Here is a 19,965-nt window from a genome sequence, read left to right as displayed (position 1 = left end):
TTTTTGATCAAAGTTTTCCTCGATGGTTGTCACCAAAACTTTGACCATAAAAAGCCTTGATAGTCAGACAACAGCTTAATAAGTTCTAAAGACTTGATGAACAGCCCCTATTTTGTTTGGTGTTGAAATAAAAAAAGAACTAAAATACAGAAATAGCTAAAATTTTACAATTATTTAGTTTATGTGTACAACTTGTTTGAAAACAATAATAAAAAATATAGGTCATCGATGAGTTAAAAAAGATATTTCAATTTAAACGTCAAAAAATGACATTTTTGCAACAAAGGGAGATAATTTGGAGCTTTTTTAATGATATGAACATTTTAAAAGTCATCTGTGGCCAAACCAAATCGATTTTTCTTGGTGATTTTTGTTCCGTATTATAAAGTAAAAACAAATTGTGTAATAAATAAAATTTGTAATAAAAAACAAATGTTAATTTTTTTGATGATTTTTTTATATTCACGAGCCTCCTTAAGCTTTAACTAAACCTGATTTTTTGCCAAACCACAAAACTACTTCAACTTATATCAAAATTGTCTGACAGATTTGTAATAGGCGATAATAACTTGATAATACACCATTTGTCATCTAGAAATTGTTAGCAATTGTTGGTCATTATTGATTGCTTGAGCAAGTAGTAAAAGGTAGTACTTGTATTTTTGCACTTCAAATTGTCAATTTACTATTTTCCTATTTTTGAATAGCAAGTACATGTACAAGTAATAAAATGTAATACTTATATTTTTGCACTTCCGATTGTCAATTTACTATTTTCCTATTTTAATAGCAAGTATTAAAACTTGTATTTTTTTAACTTCCGTTGGTAATTTTGACTTAAGTTTCTATATTTTTAAATACTAAGTAATAAAATGGAGTGCATGTGTTTATGTTCTTTCAATTTGTCAATTTTACTTTCTTCCTATTTTTAAGTAGCAAGTTATAAAATTGGTGCAATATTCTTGTATTTTTGTGCATCAATTTTTTAGATCATTATGCAGGTTTGAACGTAATTCCCTATTTTTGAAAATAAAAACCAGCAAAATTAAGCTTTCAATTAAAAGTATTTTCAATCCTGTAAAATGTTATCAAATATTTGCACTCTTGTAACAAGATATATTCCTACTTTATTTACTATACAGTATGAATTACCTCCCCCTTACTCAGGTATGAAGCAGAAGAAATGTAATTGAAAGTATTGGAAAGGTCATATAGGCGAGTGACATTTTCAGAAAAGACGCTTAGTTAGTGACTTTAATGCACCCACCTAACACACAGCTAAATTTTTTATATGTTATAGTATAATATCTGAACTTCCTTTTTTGGTCGGTCGTAAAAAAATCGTACGGTGCAATTTTTGTAAAAATTGAATTAAAATCGAGAAATAATTCCAAATTGAAAAATGACCAACAGTGTTGAAGCGTGAAAAATTAACATGTAGCTTTATTATCTGTTGTCACAATGCAAAAATTATGTACGTTTAACATGTCAATGTATAAAAAAATACTTTTCAAAAATAAAAGAAGTAATTTTTGCGAGAAAAATAAAGATTTTTGTAACATTTTTGGAATTTTTTATAAAAATGGTGCCAATTTTCATATTTTTCTTCATTTCTTAGATATTTTCGGCTTGAAACCCAAATTAATGATGTTTGTATTATTCTAAAGTTCATTACTCGTTTAATAAATATTGTTATCACTGTATTATTCTGGATTTTATACACTTTTACACACTCCCCCTTTTCAATCAAATTTCCGAAATCGCTTTCTCTGTAAGTTCCCCTCAAGTTAACGGACCTAAACGCTTCGAAAAAGAGTATGAATAACCATGAAGGCAATTTTTTTGGTTCAAATATTGCGCAAAGTATTAAAAAAAATCGAAGGACCATAGAAGCTGAGATGTCAACGTTTTTTTTTAGTGTTGGTAGAAAACCAATATCTTATTATTCTTAGTAAATTTGCACTTACAAAAGGCAGTGATTATGAATAACTATTGAAAAATACTTCTTTCTCAATTGATCAATGCACATTTTAGTTTTGCAACTAAAAGTACGCAAAAATGTGTCAAATCTGATATTTTCCCCATGTACTTGAACGTGAGATATGTCCACCTTTTAAATTTCCTACCGTTTTAACCATCGCATACGGTAGACTTATTCAAGTTATTGATGATGCAAATTTGGTCAGTATTTTAGAGGAAGGATAGTGTATGTGCTAGGGCCACGTCAAGAGCCTGTATGTTGACATGCTATAAATACTTTAATATATGGGGATATCTATTCATTCAGTTGACAAATTTTTTATTCTTCGTAGATATTTGAAATACAACAAATGTTCTACCTCAGGCGTATATATTACCTAAGCCGTATTTTACATAGGATTACGTGTTTTTAAATATTCTTCGAAGTTTTACTACTTGGTTCGAGCGTCACCGACAAGTCTTATGTAGACGAAACGCGTGTCTAACGTAAACAATCGATCATATGCCGGATATCTTTCAAATTGATTTGTTATTCATTATGGTTGTCGTTAGTTGCTTTTTATGATTTTTGCTTTTGTTTGTAGTTTTGAGCATGAATCAAGCTTTTGGGTATCTAATTAAAATTGTTTTAGAACCTTTATAGCTTATTATACAGTGTTGGCTATTGCTTCTTGATTTAGGCCATACGATAAGCTATAGTTGTTTACCTCAAAGCATTTAGTCTCTGGTATACAAATATCATAGTGGCCTTTTAATCATACTTATCAAAGGTACCGGGCTTATAATATGATATCTTCAGGCTTCTTATTCTAAATACGGAGTAACAATTTAAGAGGACTAATGTCAGAGGGTCAACGATGACCTGACACTTCGTTGTATTCTAGACATGGAACAACTGTGTGCTTGTTACGAGTTCTATAACCAGTGGGAATTATGGTTGGCGATGCACCATGTTAATTATTGTGCATGTATAGTTTTTTTTATTAAATATATGTTCCTTTACCAGCAGTTCATGCTCTTACAGGTTCTAACAGCTCATCATCTATCTTTGTTCCTAAGAAAACTCTCTTTTAACGCTTTCGAAATCATCAATAGATGGCGGGTCTATCACAAATTAACCAAAATTCATATTGACACATCTACAGGTCGGTGCTGCAAGAAAACCCTTAAGTGTCCTTAACCAAAAATAAGTATGTATAAGTCAAATCAAGACACTTTGAGCAAGCTACATATCAGACTTCCAACCAAAAGGATTGCCATCGTATCACGCCTACCAATAAGTGCATCATCATTCAAACGACATGTTCTAAAAGCTAGCAAACAAAGACATGGCGTCATATAACAAACAAATACGGCAGTAGGTTTACCAATGTATGAGTACGGATGACAAAAGTGGTCTTAATACGTCATACTTTCTGCAGGATTTGATAAATTTGTTCGTGTGAAAGAAAAATATATGCTTTAGTGAGCTTGTGCATGTACTGAAATCACTGAAAGCCAATGTTACACAGAATTATTCAGTAACAGCGAAGTATCAGGAATTATTCCAGTAAAGCAAAAGCTTTACAGGCTCAGTTTTAAAATATGAATTTCGACTGTGTTGTATGTTAAAAATCACAAAATTGAAAATTGCATTACATGTATTTGTAATAAGTTAGATAAATTTCTTTTCTTTTAAAGAAATATATTATTCACAGAAACTCCTCCAGAATGACAAAAAAAAACTATATATAGGTTTAGCCGAATTAAATCCAGCAAATTCCACCTTCATATTAGTTGATAAATATCTATATATATCAAAGTTTTGAATACTGGTAAGAAATCAATGCTTGCATTTTCAACTGTAAACCTTTTGACTGCACAAATGTGAGTGAAAATAAATGCAGTCGTAATAAAAAAAAATATGTTAAGAAATTAAAGTGTTTATAAATTATATAATCCAAAATGTCAAAATAAAGGTCACCGTTGGACCTAACTTTAGTTTGTAATTCACCACATTCTAATTTTGCATCTGGGCTCAGTTTCACAACGAATCTTATGACTAAAACTGGTCGTAAGTCATGAATAGTTCAGTTTACTTACGATTAATCTTGTCTTAAGTTTTTTTGTGAAACCGACTTCTGTATCTGAAGTTTGGTAAACCTTAGTTTTGCAGCTATATATGTCGCGGGCAGGATTCCATTATGATTGGATCAATATCACAGTGACCTGATTTTAGTTTATGACCATCCCCTATTATATGATGTATATTCATATACTTAGTTTGGAAACCCCAGGTTCAACGGTTCAAAAGATATCGACCGGACACAAACCAGACAAGAAGGAATCAAACAATGTTTGAAAACTTGACGGCTCAGATGTCAATGCCAATGTCAAAAATGAACTGATTTAATTTATGAAGAACCACGTGCCATCCCATAATACATCTCTGAACTAAGTGTGTTTAACATCAGTTTTATAGTTAAAAGCAATGCATTTTATATTTGGTTTTTGGATGAACTGTATATCTGTATACATGCATAAGTTACCTGATTTGATTCGACACAGACCACAAACAAGTGGGGACTGATGGACGGACAGACTTAAAATGTGATTCATTTTACTTTAACTTTGCTTGTGGTTGTATTAAACATGTACGATAGTGATTTCCGATCTTGACACGGTTTGTAGGCGGTTAACAAACAGGAGACTATTGTCACTGTTGATGTGACAAAGACGTCTACTTTTTACTCTCTTTATTGCGTTGTTTTCTCTCCCTTTTACTCGTCCAACTTACAAATATTTCATCATATTTTTTTTATTTTGCATGGCACACCATCAATTATAGTAAATATTAACACATTTAAGGTCAAATATTTGTTATTATACGTCGTTTTTGTTGAAAGTACCGTTTTACTTATAGCAGAGTGAAAACGTCAAAATGACGTAAATTATCGCAAAACCATGAACGATATGCAACTAAGAATCAGAGAGTCGTTATAATAGTATCGTGTAAAGTAAAATTTGAATTAACTATATTACCAGCTGCTTCAAATAAGACAATAATACTACAAAAGTGTTATTCTTTCAATTTTTTATGAATGACCTTTGACCCCATTTAAAAAAAAAATGCACCATATTTCACTTTTACGACCGGGAAAAATGGAATCTACACATGTTTTCCTTTCGAATGATATATAATATAGCTGTGTGTTAGATAGGTGCATTAAAAATATTTTTAAGGTCTGAATGTCACTCGCCTAATATGACCAGGACACAGATTTCCCATTTGGCCAATGTTATTACAGGAAATACTCAAATTTTATGGAGCATTCTTGATTCTTGATTAATATTTGATATTGGGTCAAGTTATATTGGTCAACTGAGGTTAATCCAGTTGAATTCTTTTAAAATACACTGTAAGGTATTAACTTCATTGTGACTCAACTCCCCTTGATAGAATAAATAAAATTTGATGAGATAATTCCACAATATATTTCTAGCAGTGCATTTTAAAGATTTTACAATGCATTTAAAAGTACCTTTGAAATACTGTACAAGCATTGAGTATAATATTAAGAATATGTCCCATCACCAACATTTATTCTTGAAAGAATATGGACACAAACAGAAACATTTTTTTAGACAATTTGACACAAAAATAAATTATGAATGCAGGTTTTATTTCTGACATCGCAAATTCAGATTTTTGAAATTGAAACTAATCCATATTACACAATAACAGTCATAAATGCACGCAATTATTTCTGAATTTACAACAGACACCTAACAATACAGGGAGATAACTCTGTAAAATCAGCTGAACGTTTTAATGACATTGTGTTGTTAAGGGAATATTAAGCTTATCAATGACCAAATTAGTGTTTATCAAACTGCTATATAACCAGTGTAATTTTTCCGATAAAACGGTTGGTTCAAGTTAAAGTGTTGGGTACCACCTTAATTGCTTGAAATATCATCACATAATGTGTTTAATGACTGTAAATTTCATTATAATTTTATCTCACAATGTGTTTTATGACTAAATATCATTATAATTTTATCTCATAATGTGTTTAATGACTGTAAATATCATTATAATTTTATCTCATAATGTGTTTAATGACTGTAAATTTCATTATAATTTTATCTTTATTGCAGATTTTACTGGATTTGTCTAATTTAAAAATTCACTCAGATGCCTTTCAAAAAATATTAGGAATCGCTTAAATGTGAAAACCACCACATCTAATCCAAGCTTTACAGCTCACTAATACAGGTACATGTATGACTTAGCTTAGTAATTTTTATAACACTATAATTTTCATAAGCTTTTTTTTAAAATAATTCATTTCCTGGAAAAAAAACCCATTAATTTGATGGGAAATAAAAATGAATATCATTGCGTAAACCCCTGAGGGTTTACGCAGTATATATTGGACGAGTGATGTAGTCTTTCGGAACACCGGATGTTAGTCGGAACACTTCTGGTCTTTCTATGACCACCTTTCAAATACATGCGCAATAGCTATGACCACCTTTCAAATGCATGCGCAATAGCTTACAACTCTGTTGAATATGCATTAGCATCTTAAGTTGCTATAGAGATATTTTACGTATGATCTGAAATTTATTATGATATAATATTTTCTTGCACACGATTACAAGCTGCTAATATTAACCTACATGCGTAGTATTTTAAATAGTCAAACGATGTAACCAGCTGTGTTTAGATATGAGATAAGATTTCATGTAAACAATGCGTTTTATATTCTGAACGAGAATAATTAAAAATAAAATCTTTAGAAAGAGTTTTAGTAAGCATTTTATTTTAGATTTTACGTTTAGTGAAGATGTACATGTTGTAAAAAGCAAGCTATTTATTTTTTTATACTGAAATTAAAGGGAAGTCTTTCTTGCATATGATTAAATTACAGTTATTTTTTTTTTGGTTAAATATTGCAACTTTAATAAAAAAAAAATGGTTATTAAAAATAAAATTAAATAGATATCTATAATACTAAAATTACGAGGTCCAATTTGTCAGCCGTCATCATGTAAAAACGACGAATCAAAGAATTCGACTTTATATATAACTAATATAGTACAAAGGTGTAGATTAAAAATTACACCACTCCAGGCCCTTTTGTTTTCCACGTTATTAATATTGCCAATAATTAAGAAGTTCCGGGTCGAGTCCGATACCGATACCAATAGTATATTCACCTGTTACCGATTATCTGTACGTTCCGCCTCTGACAGGCGCACCACCAAACGGTGTATTCGGGATTAATATGCTATATAGTATTACACGGGTCATAATCACAGGGTTGACACTACTTAATTGTCAAATTGTTACCTATTGTAGTATTTTAATCAGTTAGACTTTCTAAGATAACAATACGAATACTAAAAATCTGGACTAAAATAAGGCATATAGGTACAGTTTTCAATCTGTTAGCGGGCATGACGTAAAACAGCGAATCAATCAATTCAACTTTATTTATAACTAATATAGGACAATGCTGTTGATTAAAAAATATTCCATTCCAGGACCTTTTGTTTTCCAAATAATTAATATTATCAATAATTTATAAGTTCCAGTTCGACGGGTTCAAACAGAAAGATTTGAAAGCAGAGAAAACTGTGTATCTTATAATTGGCATTACTTTATCAGATGACAATGCTAATACTAAAATAAGGCTTGCGCATAGTTATATACTTTAATTCCGTCAAGGACCCGCGAATATCACGGGTGTGTTCTAGTTGAATATGAAAAAATAAAATATTTTGAACGAGAACAATTAAAAATAATATCTTTAAAAAAAGTATTAGCACTTTTTGAAATTTTACGTCTAGGATAGACCAAGGACATGGAAATATAATCATAAATACGTGCCTCAAATAGGTGTAAAAACGAGGATTTAAAAAAAAATCGTTTATTGAAAATAACGTTAAAATTAATTATGAAAGTTATGTCCGTATTTATTTTCATTAATATTGCAAATTTAAAGTTATTTTCTTTGTTTAAATATTGCAACATTATTTACTTTTTTTAATAACCTCTGAATCCTTTTCGTCATTAAAATGCGACTGATAAGTATAAATATTCAATATGAAGGGGGAAAAAATAACCGTGACTGAAATCTAAATCTAAAATTTATTTTAAAAAAATACACATTTGACCATGCAGATGTAAGAAATGATACTTCAAGCAATGAAACAACGAATTAAATGTGCCACTTTAATTACGACTGATAACCTAAAAATGAATCATGCATGCATTTTTAGCAGACTTAACCAGGTCGGCGATAAGATATCGAATATAAAAAAAGAAGATATCGGGTTTGGTGTCAATGAGACAACTATCTGCAAGAAACCAAAATAACACAGAAATACAAACTATGGGTCACCGTACGGCCTTCAACAACAGGCAAAGCACGTATCGCATAGTCGGCTATAAAAGGCCCCGAAATGACAATGTAAAACAATCAGTCAAAAAAGAAAATTAACAAAGTCCGTATCATCGTATCCGTAACTTAGTTGCTCACCAGAGGAACTTTACGCAAGCGTTTAAACATGCGTTCCATAAGTTTGAAGTACGTCGAAATGCAAAGGTATACGCTTGGTGAACGCTTTTACTTCAGGAAAATTTTAATGGAACATAAAAAAAATCATTCAGCTCAAGCGTTTGTCAAACGTATATACATGTACCTGTAAACTGCACGCACATAATATACACGCTACACGAGCGTTGAAAACGCTACAGATAAGTTTTAGACACGTTAAGGGCACATTGCATACAAAAATACTCGTCGCCTTAAAGCTTTCATTTAGGAAAAGAAGTCCGATACGGGTGAAACTTCATCAAACCTACAGAAGATATTACACCCTCTCTAACCATGCAACATGGGACTAGACATAGAAGTACAGGAACTACTCACATTAGTTTGAGCTGTACAAGATCTACAAAAATATCCCGCCTGCCTCAAAGGTGCATATAGGATCGACCATGGTCCAGCACTAATGATACAAATACCAACCAGAGTTACAATGAAGTGGTAGTAAGTCTTTAAAGGCCACCGAGCGGCCTTCAAAAATGAAAAAAAAACTACTATTTAGTCGGCTATTAAATGCCCCGACCATTAAGATTTAAAAACAAAAATCAAACAAAACTAAACAGCCTTATTGATAACAAAATAATTTACGAAAACAACTTGACCGACATGAATTATGAACAACAACCACTGTACTACATGTTTCTGGCTTTAGAATGGACATTGGCACATAAACAATGTGGTGGCCATAAACCCAACCCTCCCAAATGAACCAAACCTTAAGGACAACACATCGCAAGAAAAAACTGTAAAATATCAGTTGCAATTCGCGTCCCTAAAATTATGGGTACGGTGCACAATAATCACTTACATAAAAACAATAGACACAAATCACTGAAATAATCGCACTTACCGAAAGCTATTTCAAAGCTAGTGAACATGTAGACGAACCAGTGGACATAGACGGACTGGTAAACATATAAACAGACGAGCGAATGTGACAGACTTATTGACAAACATTCACATATAGACAGACCTGCAGTTGGGAATGTAGGAAGACCAGGAGAAACGCTAAGGTACGCTTTACGCACACCCAATACACGCTTTAAGCTCGTTGTGCACACGATACAGATATATATGATTGACAGGTTGAATGCATCAAAATTACTAGCGTTTTGGTAGCGTGCATGATTTTTTTTTCCTCGGCCGACGTACGTCGGATCTATACGTTGATGTGTGAAGCCGGTATTACATTATTTAAACCACTAAACAGGCAATGTCAGTTTCTAATTCTTATGCACAACAAAAGTAATATAAGACAATACATCTTTATTAAACAATTATCTAATATATATATAATGCCAAACAAGCATTTGGGTTTACGATTGCATTTCTTTTTTTAAAGAAAGCAACTTGTTTTGATATTGGGGTTTAATGTACATGTAACATGAACATGCTTTATTAAATTCTAGTTTCATAATATAAAAAATGTATGACTGAAATTTATACTAAGAAATATTAACAACTATATCATCAAATTTATTAAACAATACCCATCTCTGGATAGCTGTAAAGAATTTCACAAATATATTAACATCACACCTGGGAGAAATTATATCTAATATTACAACAAGTCAAGGTCAACGTAGTCAATAGATGTTATAAGTGCTCAATAGATTTAACATGGTTTGCAATTAAATTTCTGTGCATTAGACCTCTCAGGATGCATGATTAATAATGGTGTTAAAAAGTTATCTCATATCATCACATATTTACAATATTGGAATCTAATTATTATCATTAAATGAAATTGTAAAAATTTCCTGCAAACAGCTTTGTTGAAGCCATCACTCAGTGACTTTAAGGTGGTACCTAACACTACAGGGAGATAACTCTGTAAAATCAACAGAATGTTTTAATGACATTGTGTTCATAAGGGAATATCAAGCTTCTCAATGATCAAAATAAGTGTTTGTCAAACTGCTCTATAACCAGTGTAATTTTTCTTATTAAACGATTGGTTCAAATTTTTTGAAATTTTTATATTTTTGTCAAAGGGTCAAAGTAAATAATTTGTCAAAATATTAAGAAAATTAAATTTAGTTCAAGTGTTAGGTACCACCTTAAGATGAAGAACAGCAATAAAAGCACTGTTCCTTTTCTTTTTGTGTATTGTTTGCTTAAAATGCATATACTGATTATGTGACATGAATTGCCCCAGACCCCCTCTAAAAAAAAAAACAAAGGAAAACAACCTAACAAACAGATTGTTGTAGAAATCACAAAATTTGTTCTCCAACAAAATAGAATTTATAAAATTCTTTAAAGAATTCAAACTTTGTCTTTATCATGCTTGGAATTTAATATCATCATATTTTCAAAAATTTATTCTTAGAAATTTTAAGTGGTCACCACTTGTTTCATTGAATTGTAACTTTTATTTTACAAGAAAGTGACATAACTCATGTGTCTAATAGTAATTTTCTTGGTATTATTTATAAAAAAAAAATCCATTTGGAGTAATATTAACACTTACAATTCCCAAGATATGTGGGATCAATTTGCAATTGGGTAAAATACAAACTTCAACTTTTTATTTAGTGCAATTGTGGTATGTCACATCGTCGCCAACGTCTTCCGAAGACATTTGGTTTCTGCACAATAACTTTAGTATAAGTAAATAGAAATCTATGAAATTTAAACACAAGGTTTATTATAACCACAAAAGAAAGGTTGGATTGATTTTAAGGGTTATGGTCCCAACAGTATAGAAATTAGGGTCCAAAAAGCATTGTGTATTGCACAAAAGCAAAACATTTAATATAAATTCAAATCATCATGATCATATGACCAATTCTATGTTCTTTGACTTCAGTTTAAGTTATTCTGTGTCTGAAACCTATTATATGTCTAAAATTTAATTACAATTCCAAATTCAGACCTGTATTAAGTGCAATATTGTGTCCTTTTTTTCCCCAACTGTTAAGGGTTGAACTTCTGTGGTCGTATCCAGCTGCGCTCGGCGAAGCAATTTATTGAATTTGAAGAAGAAAAAAATTTGTGTTTCTATCTGTCTAGTTTTAAGTTATTTCAATTTTGTAATGGATTTCTAAGAATAATTAAAACAATTAGTATTTCAATATTTCTATTAATAATTATCATTAATTTCAATGTGACTACACTCCTCAGTTGTAACCTTTTCACTTTCTAATCCTTTACAAATCCATTGTAGGACTGGATGTCATCAACAACTTATGAATACCCACATCAATGCTGCTAGCTAATCAAGTCGTAGCAGGTAATTAATTAATTAATTGGCGCTATAGGCATTAAGACCAATTTGGGAATCGAATAATCTGACAGAAAAATACCTTAAGACGGAAAAGCTTATCAGAACTATCTTTATCGTCTAACAATTCATCAGGCTTTGTCCGAGTGAAAGGAATGTTTAGAAAGTATTTATGATACAGTTTTTTTGTTCGTAAACAGAATTTTACCGTACTTGACCAAATTACATTTACCAAAGCAGCTCAGATTTCATTAAGCACTGCTAAAGAGATCTGAATGCATTTTATAGAAAATCAAACATGAATGAACTATATTTTTTATTGCTGCTCCGTACAACATAATCAATTTTTCCTCCATAAAATAGCGATTATTTGATGAAAAACATGAATTTGACGCACAATATGAAAGTTAATTAGATTTTTTACGAAAATTGTTATATAATTATACTAAACGTTTTCCTTTGTGGGACATTTGGGAGTACTATTTTTTTTTCTGTTGACAAATACAACTTTTCACAAAGAGGAAGGTCATAAATTAGGTCATAAGAAGATAGTTATTTTCTAAGAAACATTTCAAGTACTAAGTTTTATGTAAGAAGGAGCAGCTAACAGATGATTTAGGTTAGAATTATATAACTTTTATTATTTTACCAGACAGAAATAAACTTGAAACAACTTTTATTATAAGATGTGACAAGAGGTTTTTGTTTTTGTTTGCATTAATGTGAAATCTCAGTTAATACTTTGTAACTTACTAAGCTTACAGAAAATCTTTTTCTTTAAATTTGATTACTTAATTTTAGCACTGATTTATGAATAATTACTGGATTTTTTTCCCCTCAGTATAATGTTAAAAGGAATTCAAAGCCATTTTTAACATGACACAAAGGGTTAAATTATGATTTCTTCATTTGTTTTGTTAAGAGAATAAATTCACTATATAAAGCAATACTCTAAAAAAAAAAAAAAGTAGAGGATATGATGCTTAAGTTATCATTAAATTTAACAATCAGAAAATGTGGATAAAACATCTCAAATTTATAGGAGTCCCAAATACCTATCCGAAAATTCATATCTCCAGTTGTAACTTGACAATTCTGTAACATGTATAATTTTAACTAAAAAAAAATATGAGGGTGGAAATTTTTTTTTTTTAAGGGGTGGGGTTAAATATAAGAAGTAATATGCAAACAAAACCATTTCCAAAAGTAAAAAAATACAAAAATGTTACAATCTTTAACTAACAATTTACTGCTAAAAAAAACTAAGAGAGCAAACGGACCCAACCAAAAATTGGAGAACCTCAAATTTTCTGAAAAGGTCAGCAGTTTCTGCTTCACTATTGATATAGTTTTTAGGAAACTCCCGGTTTCCATAAATGTCCTGTCACATGCTCAATCAAATGGATTTTAAAATATTTTTTTTTAGTTTGGCCAACGGTAAGAGTAGGTCAAGTTGTGATATTTGTCACTATATATTAGTCTTGTTACCTACCAATCTGTCTGTCTGTCCAAAAGACCTTGGGTTGATCTAGCCAAACGACCTTGGGTCCAAACTTTTTCCTTAAACTTTTCTTGGCTTTATGATTTTAGATTTAATCTGCACCTTTATAATTCACACAACACAGGCTAATTTTTTTTTTTTTTAATCAGAGTAAATAGTATTTAAAATAAATTTGGGGTATATGGAAAAGAATGTAAGAATATTGGGGGAGGGGGGGGGGGGAAGAATGATGAATAATGGACATAAAGACATCTAAGAACAATGTTTGTACAAAAATAGATAGCCAGCTCATTGACATTTATAAATTTATACACATCTTATTCTTATGGAGAAATCAAGTGATGGAAAGATGATTTTGTAATTTTATAGTTGTTTTTTAAACATAAATTGCTTAGAAAATTTAAAGTAAAAATAAATTGTTGAGTAGTAAATGGATTAACTAGTGCAAATAGGGAAGGGATGAGTCAATTTTTATTAATTAATTTAATGTGGCACATTTATCCATAATATCGCTTAAGGTATGCTTATCTGTCTATAATCGCATTTCCTCAGAATAATATGAAATAGAAACTCTCGTCAGAAGCATGTTAACATCCAATTAACTTTCCTCTGGCTATTTTTATATCATAACAAACTCCATGTCAATTTCAGTTTAATGAAATAAATGCACTCCCTAAAAAAAAAAATTATGGACAATTTTTTCCCTTCCATTGAACAATATTTTATGACAGAAACCATTTCTCAAAGACATTTATGGGAAAGTAATTGTTTTATGGACGATAACATTTATGATTTTTTCATGGCTTTTAAATATGATTTAGATGATATATGCCATCATTTTGTTCTAAAGTATTTCATGATAGTTGGCAGTTATTAAGAAATTGTTATGCACTAGTACAATGCAACAGACATCTAATATTTTTAATGGAAATATTAGATGGTAGTGGGTCCCAAAAAGGGGGCTGGGGTCCTTAAATTCTCTCTTCTTTATTTTTTAACTATTTTGTCTATTGTTCTCTATTCTTTACATTTTATGTCAATTGCTCTTCAAGTGGCACTTGCTGTCAAATTCATATTCACCGATTTTAATCAAATTCTCATATTTGATTTATAACAATGTAAAATATTTATCCAAACTATTTAAAGTCTGAATCTACAGGGCAGTGTTATGAAAATACATAACTTCATTTCCTGTGTAGTTTAGCCTAGGCGCCATCTAATTAACTATCGAGTTGACCTCTTAAGTCATTCAATAACCATATAAGAGATGAAAACGTAAATGTAGACATAAATAGATTACGCAAAATCGTGCTGTTGAATTTTTTCTATGTCTATTTAATTTCATATTATAGATGAAAAATAAATGTTTATCATTGTTTTTATCTGTATAAGAATGATTTTTTGTGGATTGAATCAGTCAATCAAATGATTTACCTTTGTTTCACTTTCAATGGTGACATTCTTTTCCTTTAAATAATTTTACACATACAATTCATGTGTTATCCATCTCAGTTCACATGAATACGGATTCAATGAGGTCGAATTATTCACTTGCAAGTGAATAATTCATAATCAATGTATTTTAGCTGATTTTGACAAAATTGAACCATACTGACTGCTAAAAGCGAATTATTATTTCACTATCTGCATTTCATTTAATGATTGAGCAAAAAAGATAATATATTAGATTTTTTATATATCTCGTAGCTAGTGCCCCTTTAAAAACTGATAAATTCATCCACATAGCATAATTATAATCCTTCGTTCATAATGTTGCATTTTCAAAGACAATGTAACAACTAGCTGTTAAGCATCATTAAATGTCCTTTTTATTCCTTTAGTCAACTTAGAATTATTGTCTGATCTATTGTCAGGGGAAAATTTTGAAAGCTAAAAGACATAAAACAAACATCTAATTAGATATTTTGTGGAATTTGGCTAAAACCTTTCAGATGATAAAAGACTAATAACCCTAAATATCACACGCAAAAAATGGTGTATTTTTATTTAAAGATATGCATTTTTTAGATCCACAAGTAAAGTCTGTTGTCAAGTTTCTTTTGGTAAAAAGTTGCTATTCAAACACACCTACTTAATTTTTCTGACTCATTGGAAAGATAATTCACTTGGTCAATTATACTTCATTTTGTAGTACAAATGTACTTGGAATTTTAATGTAGTTATTAAAATCAACCTGCAGCCTATACATAAAAATAATTGCATCCAAAGCAAGATGATGTATCATATATTTTTGCATTATACCTTTTCAAGACAAAAAAGATAACTCAAGGTTGCGTGAATATTAAAAGGTGTGTACTCTATTTTCTCTTTGCATTGCAATTATAAGTAACCTTTTAATATTTTTCCAAAAAATTATCAGCAGGGGCAGAGATGTCATTTTTGTTATGCCCCACCTACGATAGTAGAGGGGCATTATGTTTTCTGGTCTGTGCATCAGTTTGTCCTTCCGTTCGTTTGTTCGTCTGTCCTGCTTCAGGTTAAAGTTTTTGGTCAAGGTAGTTTTTGATGAAGCTGCAGTCCATCAACTTAAAACTTAGTACACATGTTCCTTATGATATGATCTTTCTAATTTTAAAGCCAAATTAGACTTTTGATCCCAATTTCATGGTCCACTGAACATAGAAAATGGAAGTGCCAGTTTCAGGTTAAAGTTTTTGGTCAAGGTAGTTTTTCTTTTTGATGAAGTTGAAGTCCAATCAACTTGAAACTTAGTATACATGTTTCCTATGGTATGATCTTACTAATTTTAATGCCAAATTAGGTTTTTTACCCAATTTTACAGTCCATTGAACATAGAAAATGATAGTGTGAGTGGGGCATACGTGTACTTTGGACACATTTTTGTTTTAAATCTTTCTGTCAAAAATCAACAATCAATCAAATAAGGGGGGTGGGGGATAACTTTGTATCACTGAAAATTTAACCAATAAATGCATACTATTCCAATTGATTTAATTTGTAAAAAGGTTTTGATGATAAAACAAACAAGCATCACAACAAATAAACAAGTTTAATTTTAATCCGGAGTTATGACCCTTTAGGATTTTGATGTGCAACAACGTAATTAAGTCACAAAATAAAATAACAACTATTATGGAATTGCAACTGTGCACCTGCCTACGTGACACAAATACAATGCTAACATCGTGAGAATTATTAATTTTGAGAATTAGGATATTAGATTTAAAGAATTCAATAATAAAAGAGTTTGAACGACATATTCTAAATATAAAACATTTTCAATACATCCTGTTTTGTTAAGTCTGAAATTACTTAATAAAGTACTCTGTTTGACGTATATAAGTAAGTATATAGACTAAGTGCGTATAAGCTTTGTAAAGTATATTACATAAAGAATTACAAAATAGTTTATTTTATTTGTCTCTTTATACCTATATTATATCGTCTTATATTGATCCTTTTATGACGAAGGAATGATAATACGCTGAAATTGTGATTGTTAAAAACTAATATATCTGTTACATTATGACTTCTAAAAAGATTTTCATGCTAAGTTGACTTGTATTGACGTTATATGATTTCATTCGATTTTATACAATCATTTGTATAGTTGAATGGAAAAAAAGAATTACATTAAAAAAAAATAGGTTTTTGAAAAATTGAAATGACTTGAAATCTCCAAATGACACCACAAGACACGTTTTTATACAGTTATTTGTTACATAGTTGAAAGGAGAAAAAAAAATTACATTAAAAAATTTAGGTTTAAAAAATTAAAATTATTTCAAATCTCAAATTGACACCCAAGACACGTGTTTGAACCAATTTTCTTGCAATTGACAACTCTGGTTGATTACGATGTACAATGTCAATGATAAAGCTGTTTTTATAGGATTAAACTGTCATGTCATTGTGTTTTTAAATTTTAGGATTTGATTTGAGTTTTATCTATGTATAAAATCTTTAACAACTTTGACAGTTTATATAACTTCTAGATCTTTTTTCTAATTTTCAAATATTAACTTAGTTTCTTTATGGGATTTTTCAGGGAATGAAATGTCTGGGGTGGGGTTGGACAACACTTTTTTATACAGCAACACCCATAATTTTTATTTTCATTTGTAACAGAATTGAATTTGTTTCCACCAACTTTCAAATGAAAACCGCTTACATTTTGAATTTAATACTTTAACTTTCTTGAGTTGAGAAATATTGTATCAATGCAGTGTGGTAGAATCTATATTTATCATTATCGCAATTTTGTGCATTTTTCCTTTGATCTTTTTCTGTGATAATTTTCATACCATGCTTGAGATGGAAAATTATCGCTGGAAACAAAGCATGAACGTGGTGTTGCTAACGAAATTGACATGAAATTGACAACGTCGTCATAGGTAAAATAGCGATAAAAGATTATCATTGTTCATCTCAACGTGAATGCCTTTCTCGCTTTCGCCATCCCGGCTCAAGCAAGAATCAATCAGGTTAAGATGATCACCGATAATCTATAAATATCCCACAAAAGTATTCAGATTTGGATGATATTACATAGAAATAATTATTCTTTCTTCTGTGAAGTTCATTTGTCTTCCAGTGATTCAAACTTCTTGCTATGTATGAAACTTGATCACCAACCTAGTTGTGTACTTATTTAAATTCGAACAGAGCCCCAAGTTCTCTAAAAGGAAGCAATCTTATTTTATTAGATAGATAAATTACTATAATTTCATATGATCTCTCATCAGTACATTTAGATTCACAATGAATAATTATGTTTTTTTTTGTTTTTTTTTAGCCCAAAGTTTGTATTGATACGTTCAGACAGAGCTTTCAATGGAGATGATGGCTTGGCAACATGTCTTATGGTATTACATTTGAGAGCACACAGTGTTTCAAAGGAATTATTACATTTTAAACATAAGAAGTTAAATGACGACGAAAATGTATGATAACAAGCAGATGCTGAATTCTCAGGTTATTTGATAATCAGTGCTTAGGGCTTAGGTATTGAGAAATCTTGGACGAAAGCTACAATTCTTGGCTGTGACCCGCAATAAAGGATCATCTGTCAACTCCCATCAACTGAAGCTAGCCTCCAAGAGAAAAAACAGAAGGAAACATTAAGGCAGTTATATATGTCTCTAGATATACATTGTACAAGCTAATATAACCATCAAAACACACTGGTTTATCAACTGTTTTCTGCTCTTCGATCAGGTTGTTGTTTCTTTGACACATTCCCTATTTCCATTCTCAAATTAATTACATGTATTTATAATATACCATCAACTGATGACCTTTTAGCTTATGCTATTTTTATGCCCAATTTATGGCATTATGTTTTCTTGTCTGTGCATCCATTCGTTTGTTTGTCCTTCCGTCCGTTTGTTCGTTGGTCCCGTTTCAGGTTAAAGTTTTTGATGAAGTTGAAGTCCAATCAACTTGAAACTTAGTATACATGTTCCCTATGATATAATCTTTCTTATTTTAATGCCAAATTAGAGATTTCCCCCCATTTTCACGGTCCATTAAACATGTAAAATGATAGTGCGGATGGGGGCATCAGTGTATGAGAACACATTCTTGTTCTATATGTTGCCCTTTCACATGAACGAACAATTAAAAATGTCTTGCAGGTTGATCTTTTTACTGATTTCACGAAACACAGTGAATAATGAACCTTTTTTAAGGCTGCACGTGAAATAAAAATGGCAAAACATGTTGCACAAAAATAACCCTTTACCACTCTCATATCAATACATATTATTTTGCCATAGCTTAATTTTACCATTAGGAATTATTCTGTCCCCCAGGGGAACTGATCTTGAAGTCATCTTTTTTGTCAGCCTGATAACTTACTAGAACTTATAATCATATCCAGAGATAATTATAACAGCTGACCTACATAGATAAGAAATTGTAACCAGTTAAATCCTGGATAATTATTTTCATCCAGAATGGATAATTTCATCCACAAAATATGTTAGCCAAAACAGATAACAGCAAAACTCTCAACAAAGGATCCTCAAACAAACACAGATTCACTCTGCCTCTGAACTTCAAGAACCTAAAACATGTCAGTCACAACATTTATATCTTCAGACTCATTTTACATTATCTATTTTTGTCATTCATTTCTATTTGAGGTTTTTGAACTCACCAAGCTATCAGCCGAAAAAAAATTGACCAACTATTACTTGTCATGACGGAAGTTAGAAAACAGATTTATTGTCATAGAACCTAATATCCTGTATGTCTGTTATTAAGTTTCACATTAACGTACTCAATTTAGATTATATAACAGTATCTCCTGTTTACAAACAATTAAATTGTACATTTGTCTGTCATAGGAACAATACCTCCGGTTAATTCTACATATAAAACATATTAAACATACAGAAAACTGAATTGCGTGTGGCAGTTTATAGATGGCAGCCATTGATGTGTATTAGAGACTAGTTAGTATTATGTCACTGCTGAATAGACCTATTCTAATTCGCCGTTTCAGAATCTAATGCATCCTGGGTAATATTTTCAAAAGTGTACACCAAAACGTCGTGATTGGTTAAAAATGTCATAAACAATGGAAATTCAACCAATGACGTGACTTTATTTTCATTTTGGGGTACAAACAATGAAATTACCCATAATTCTTTAGATTCTTAAACGGCCAATTG

General features: G+C 30.7%; 1 long non-coding RNA gene across 2 annotated transcripts in view; it reads left to right on the top strand.

Moving 5' to 3' along the window:
* Nucleotides 1-18,923, top strand: part of LOC143049839 (uncharacterized) — a 33,699-nt gene extending 14,776 nt beyond the window's left edge. For both annotated transcript variants that reach the window (XR_012970332.1, XR_012970333.1), the window contains 3 exons: nucleotides 6,121-6,238; nucleotides 11,749-11,814; nucleotides 18,084-18,923. This is a non-coding gene — a long non-coding RNA (uncharacterized LOC143049839). The remainder of the gene's footprint in view (nucleotides 1-6,120; nucleotides 6,239-11,748; nucleotides 11,815-18,083) is intronic.
* Nucleotides 18,924-19,965: the final 1,042 nt, after the last annotated feature.

The sequence above is a fragment of the Mytilus galloprovincialis genome, chromosome 10 (assembly GCF_965363235.1).
Source record: "Mytilus galloprovincialis chromosome 10, xbMytGall1.hap1.1, whole genome shotgun sequence".
In the NCBI taxonomy this organism is placed as follows: domain Eukaryota; kingdom Metazoa; phylum Mollusca; class Bivalvia; order Mytilida; family Mytilidae; genus Mytilus; species Mytilus galloprovincialis.
Note: the sequence above shows the minus strand (reverse complement) of the source record. Positions and strands in the feature narration are given on the sequence as shown.